The sequence below is a fragment of the Lepidochelys kempii genome, unplaced genomic scaffold (genome assembly GCF_965140265.1).
Source record: "Lepidochelys kempii isolate rLepKem1 unplaced genomic scaffold, rLepKem1.hap2 scaffold_106, whole genome shotgun sequence".
NCBI classification, from domain to species: domain Eukaryota; kingdom Metazoa; phylum Chordata; order Testudines; family Cheloniidae; genus Lepidochelys; species Lepidochelys kempii.
In genome coordinates, this window is record NW_027333592.1 from 250,236 (window position 1) to 256,235 (window position 6,000).

The following is a 6,000-nucleotide window of genomic DNA, read 5'->3' on the forward strand; positions in this document are numbered from 1 at the left end:
GGGAGTTCTGTTGGAGAAGGTATTTGTGTGTGTGTTCGGTTTAGTATGGTGGTATCTGTATGTGTAGAGGCTTGGAGGGCTTTGTGCTGGGAGAGAAGCTGAGCCCTGATTAGGGGGCGGGGCTTCACTGACTAGGGGTCGTATAAAGTTAGCAGCCAGTCAGACAGCGGCACAGACAGCTGCAGCGGCACAGGAGCTTGCAAAGAGAGCTGTAAACAGGGGCGTTTGAGTGGGAGTTCTGTTGGAGGAGAAGGTATTTGTGTGTGTTTGGTTTTGTATTGGTAGTATCTGTATGTGTAGAGTCTTGGAGGTGCTTTGTGCTGGGAGAGAAGCTGAGCCCTTATTAGGGGGCGGGGCTTCACTGACTAGGGGTCCTATAAAGGGAGCAGCCAGCCAGTCAGGCAGCGGCACAGACAGCTGCAGCAGCACAGGAGCTAGCAAACAGAGCTGTAAACGGGAGTTTGAGAGGGAGTTCTGTTGGAGGAGAAGGTATTCGTGTGTGTTTGGTTTTGTATTGGTAGTATCCGTATGTGTAGGGGCTTTGTGCTGGGAGAGAAGCTGAGTCCTGATTAGGGGGCGGGGCTTCACTGATTAGGGGTTCTATAAAGGTAGCAGCACACACAGGTGCAGCGGCACAGGAGCTAGCAAACAGAGCTGTAAACAGGGGAGTTTGAGGGGAAGTTCTGTTGGAGGAGAAGGTGTTTGTGTGTGTTTGGTTTTGTATTGGTCGTATCTGTATGTGTAGGGGCTTTGTGCTCGGAGAGAAGCTGAGCCCTGATTAGGGGGCGGGGCTTCACTGACTAGGGGTCCTATAAAGGTACGAGCCAGTCAGGCAACGGCACAGGAGCTAGCAAACAGAGCTGTCAACAGGGGAGTTTGAGTGGAGTTCTGTTGGAGGAGAAGGTATTTGTGTGTGTGTTTGGTTTTGGATTTGTAGAGGCTTGGAGGGGCTTTGTGTTGGGAGAGAAGCTGAGCCCTGATTAGGGGGCGGGGCTTCACTGACTAGGGGTCCTATAAAGGGAGCAGGCAGTCAGGCAGCGGCACAGACAGCTGCAGCGGCACAGGAGCTATCAAACAGAGCTGTAAACAGGGGAGTTTGAGTGGGAGTTCTGTTGGAGGAGAAGGTATTTGTGTTTGGTTTTGTATTGGTAGTATCTGTATGTGTAGGGGCTTTGTGCTGGGAGAGAAGCTGAGCCCTGATTAGGGGGCGGGGCTTCACTGACTAGGGGTCCTGTCAAGGGAGCAGCCAGTCAGGCAGCGGCACAGACAGCTGCAGCAGCACAGGAGCTAGCAAACAGAGATGTAAACAGGGGAGTTTGAGTGGGAGTTCTGTTGGAGGAGAACGTATGTGTGTGTATTTGGTTTTGTATTGGTGGTATCTGTATGTGTAGGGGCTTTGTGCTGGGAGAGAAGCTGAGCCCTGATTAGGGGGCGGGGCTTCACTGACTAGGAGTCCTATAAAGGTAGAAGCCAGTCAGGCAGTGGCACAGGACCTAGCAAACAGAGCTGTAAATGGGGGAGTTTGAGTGGGAGTTCGCTTGGAGGAGAAGGTGTTTGTGTGTGTTTGGTTTTGTATTGGTAGTATCTGTATGTGTAGAGGCTTGGAGGGGCTTTGTGCTGGGAGAGAAGCTGAGCCCTGATTAGGGGGCGGGGCTTCACTGACTATGGGTCTTATAAAGGTAGCGGCACAGACAGCTGCAGCGGCACAGGAGCTAGCAAACAGAGCTGTAAACAGGGGAGTTTGAGTGGGAGTTCTGTTGAAGGAGAAGGTATTTGTGTGTGTTTGGTTTTGTATTGGTAGTATCTGTATGTGTAGGGGCTTCGTGCTGGGAGAGAAGCTGAGTCCTGATTAGGGGGCGGGGCTTCACTGACGAGGGGTCCTATAAAGGGAGCAGCCAGTCAGGCAGAGGCAAAGACAGCTGCAGCGGCACAGGAGCTAGCAAACAGAGCTTTAAACAGGGGAGTTTGAGTGGGAGTTCTGTTGGAGGAGAAGGTATTTGTGTGTGTGTGTTTGGTTTTGTATTGGTAGTATCTGTATGTGTAGGGGCTTTGTGCTGGGAGAGAAGCTGAGCCCTGATTAGGGGGCGGGGCTTCACTGACTAGGGGTCCTATAAAGGTAGCAGCCAGTCAGGAAGCGGCACAGACAGCTGCAGTGGCACGGGAGCTAGCAAACAGAGCTGTAAACAGGGGAGTTGGAGTGGGAGTTCTGTTGGAGGAGAAGGTATTTGTGTGTGTTTGGTTTTGTAATGGTAGTATCTGTATGTGTAGGGGCTTTGTGCTGGGAGAGAAGCTGAGCCCTAATTAGAGGGCGGGGCTTCCCTGACTAGGGGTCCTATAAAGGTAGCAGCCAGTCAGGCAGCGGCACAGGAGCTAGCAAACAGAGCTTTAAACAGGGGAGTTTGAGTGGGAGTTCTGTTGGAGGAGAAGGTATTTGTGTGTGTGTGTGTTTGGTTTTGTATTGGTAGTATCTGTATGTGTAGAGGCTTGGAGGGGCTTTGTGCTGGGAGAGAAGCTGAGCCCTGATTAGGGGGCGGGGCTTCACTGACTAGGGGTCCTATAAAGGGAGCAGCCAGTCAGGCAGCAGCACAGATAGCTGCAGTGGTACAGGAGCTAGCAAATGGAGCTGTAAACAGGGGAGTTTGAGTGGGAGTTCTGTTGGAGGAGAAGGTATTTGTGTGTGTTTGGTTTTGTATTGGTAGTATCTGTATGTGTAGAGGCTTGGAGGGGCTTTGTGTTGGGAGAGAAGCTGAGCACTGATTAGGGGGCGGGGCTTCCCTGACTAGGGGTCCTATAAAGGTAGCAGCCAGTCAGGCAGCGGCACAGACAGCTGCAGCGGCACGGGAGCTAGCAAACAGAGCTGTAAACGGGAGTTTGAGTGGGAGTTCTGTTGGAGGAGAAGGTATTTGTGTGTGTTTGGTTTTGTATTGGTAGTATTTTTATGTTTAGGGGCTTTGTGCTGGGAGAGCAGCTGAGCCCTGATTAGGGGGCGGGGCTTCACTGACTAGCGGTCCTATAAAGGTAGCAGCCAGTCAGGCAGCGGCACAGACAGTTGCAGCGACACAGCAGCTAGCAAACAGAGCTGGAAACAGGAGAGTTTTAGTGGGAGTTCTGTTGGAGGAGAAGGTATTTGTGTGTGTTTGGTTTTGTATTGGTGGTATCTGTATGTGTAGGGGCTTTGTGCTGGGAAAGAAGCTGAGCCCTGATTAGGGGGCGGGGCTTCCCTGACTAGGGGTCCTATAAAGGTAGCAGCCAGTCAGGCAGCGGCACAGGAGCTAGCAAACAGAGCTGTAAACAGGGGAGTTTGAGTGGGAGTTCTGTTGGAGGAGAAGGTATTTGTGTGTGTGTGTGTTTGGTTTTGTATTGGTAGTATCTGTATGTGTAGGGGCTTTGTGCTGGGAGAGAAGGTGAGCCCTGATTAGGGGGCGGGGCTTCCCTGACTAGGGGTCCTATAAAGGTAGCGGCACAGACAGCTGCAGCGGCACAGGAGCTAGCAAACAGAGCTGTAAACAGGGGAGTTGGAGTGGGAGTTCTGTTGGAGGAGAAGAGGTTTGTGTGTGTTTGGTTTTGTATTGATAGTATCTGTATGTGTAGGGGCTTTGTGCTGGGAGAGAAGCTGAGCCCTGATAGGGGGCGGGGCTTCACTGACTAGGGGTCCTATAAAGGTAGCGGCACAGACAGCTGCAGCGGCACAGGAGCTAGCAAACAGAGCTGTAAACAGGGGAGTTTGAGTGGGAGTTCTGTTGGAGGAGAAGGTGTTCGTTTGTTTGGTTTTGTATTGGTAGTATCTGTATGTGTAGAGGCTTGGAGGGGCTTTGTGCTGGGAGAGAAGGTGAGCCCTGATTAGGGGGCGGGGCTTCCCTGACTAGGGATCCTATAAAGGTAGCAGCCAGTCAGGCAGCGGCACAGGAGCTATCAAACAGAGCTGTAAAAAGGGGAGTTTGAGTGAGAGTTCTGTTGGAGGAGAAGGTATTTGTGTGTGTTTGGTTTTGTATTGATAGTATCTGTAGGTGTAGAGGCTTGGAGGGGCTTTGTGCTGGGAGAGAAGCTGAGCCCTGATTAGGGGCTGGGGCTTCACTGACTAGGGGTCCTATAAAGGTAGCAGCCAGTCAGGCAGCGGCACAGACAGCTGCAGTGGCACAGGAGCTAGCAAACAGAGCTATTAACAGGGGATTAAGAGTGGGAGTTTGGAGGAGAAGGTGTTTGTGTATGTTTGGTTTTGTATTGGTGGTATCTGTATGTGTAGAGGCTTTGTGCTGGGAGAGAAGCTGAGCCCTGATTAGGGGGCGGGGCTTCACTGACTAGGGGTCCTATAAAGGGAGCAGCCAGTCAGGCAGCGGCACAGACAGCTGCAGCGGCACAGGAGCTAGCAAACAGAGCTGTAAACAGAACTCTCACTCAAACTCCCCTGTTGGAGGAGAAGTTATTTGTGTGTGTTTGGTTTTGTATTGGTAGTATCTGTATGTGTAGAGGCTTGGAGGGTCTTTGTGCTGGGAGAGAAGCTGAGCCATGATTAGGGGGCGGGGCTTCACTGACTAGGGGTCCAACAAAGGTAGCAGCCAGTCAGGCAGCGGCACAGACCGCTGCAGCGGCACAGGAGCTAGCAAACAGAGCTGTCAACAGGGGAGTTTGAGTGGAGTTCTGTTGGAGGAGAAGGTATTTGTGTGTGTGTTTGGTTTTGGATTTGTAGAGGCTTGGAGGGGCTTTGTGTTGGGAGAGAAGCTGAGCCCTGATTAGGGGGCGGGGCTTCACTGACTAGGGGTCCTGTCAAGGGAGCAGCCAGTCAGGCAGCGGCACAGACAGCTGCAGCAGCACAGGAGCTAGCAAACAGAGATGTAAACAGGGGAGTTTGAGTGGGAGTTCTGTTGGAGGAGAACGTATGTGTGTGTATTTGGTTTTGTATTGGTGGTATCTGTATGTGTAGGGGCTTTGTGCTGGGAGAGAAGCTGAGCCCTGATTAGGGGGCGGGGCTTCACTGACTAGGGGTCCTATGAAGGTAGCAGCCAGTCAGGCAGCGGCACAGACAGCTGCAGCGGCACAGGAGCTAGCAAACAGAGATGTAAACAGGGGAGTTTGAGTGGGAGTTCTGTTGGAGGAGAAGGTACTTGTGTGTGTTTGGTTTGGATTGGTAGTACTTGTATGTGTAGGGGCTTTGTGCTGGGAGAGAAGCTGAGCCCTGATTAGGGGGCGGGGCTTCACTGACTAAGGGTCCTATGAAGGTAGCAGCCAGTCAGGCAGCGGCACAGACAGCTGCAGCGGCACAGGAGCTAGCAAACAGAGCTGTAAACAGAACTCCCACTCAAACTCTCCTGTTGGAGGAGAAGTTATTTGTGTGTGTTTGGTTTTGTATTGGTAGTATATGTAGGTGTAGAGGCTTGGAGGGTCTTTGTCCTGGGAAAGAAGCTGAGCCCTGATTAGGGGGCGGGGCTTCACTGACTAGGGGTCCTACAAAGGTAGCAGCCAGTCAGGGAGCGGCAGACAGCTGCAGCGGCACAGGAGCTAGCAAACAGAGCTGTAAACAGAACTCTCACTCAAACTCCCCTGTTGGAGGAGAATTTATTTGTGTGTGTTTGGTTTTGTATTGGTAGTATATGTAGGTGTAGAGGCTTGGAGGGTCTTTGTGCTGGGAGAGAAGCTGAGCCATGATTAGGGGGCGGGGCTTCACTGACTAGGGGTTCTATGAAGGTAGCAGCCAGTCAGGCAGCGGCAAGGACAGCTGCAGCGGCACAGGAGCTAGCAAACAGAGCTCTAAACAGGGGAGTTTGAGTGGGAGTTCTGTTGGAGGAGAAGGTATTTGTGTGTGTTTGGTTTTGTATTGGTAGTATCTGTATGTGTAGAGGCTTTGTGCTGGGAGAGAAGCTGAGCCCTGATTAGGGGGCGGGGCTACACTGACTTGGGGTTCTATAGAGGCAGCAGCTAGTCAGGCAGCGGCACAGACAGCTGCAGCGATACAGTAGCTAGCAAACAGAGCTGTAAACAGGGGAGTTTGAGCAGGAGTGATGT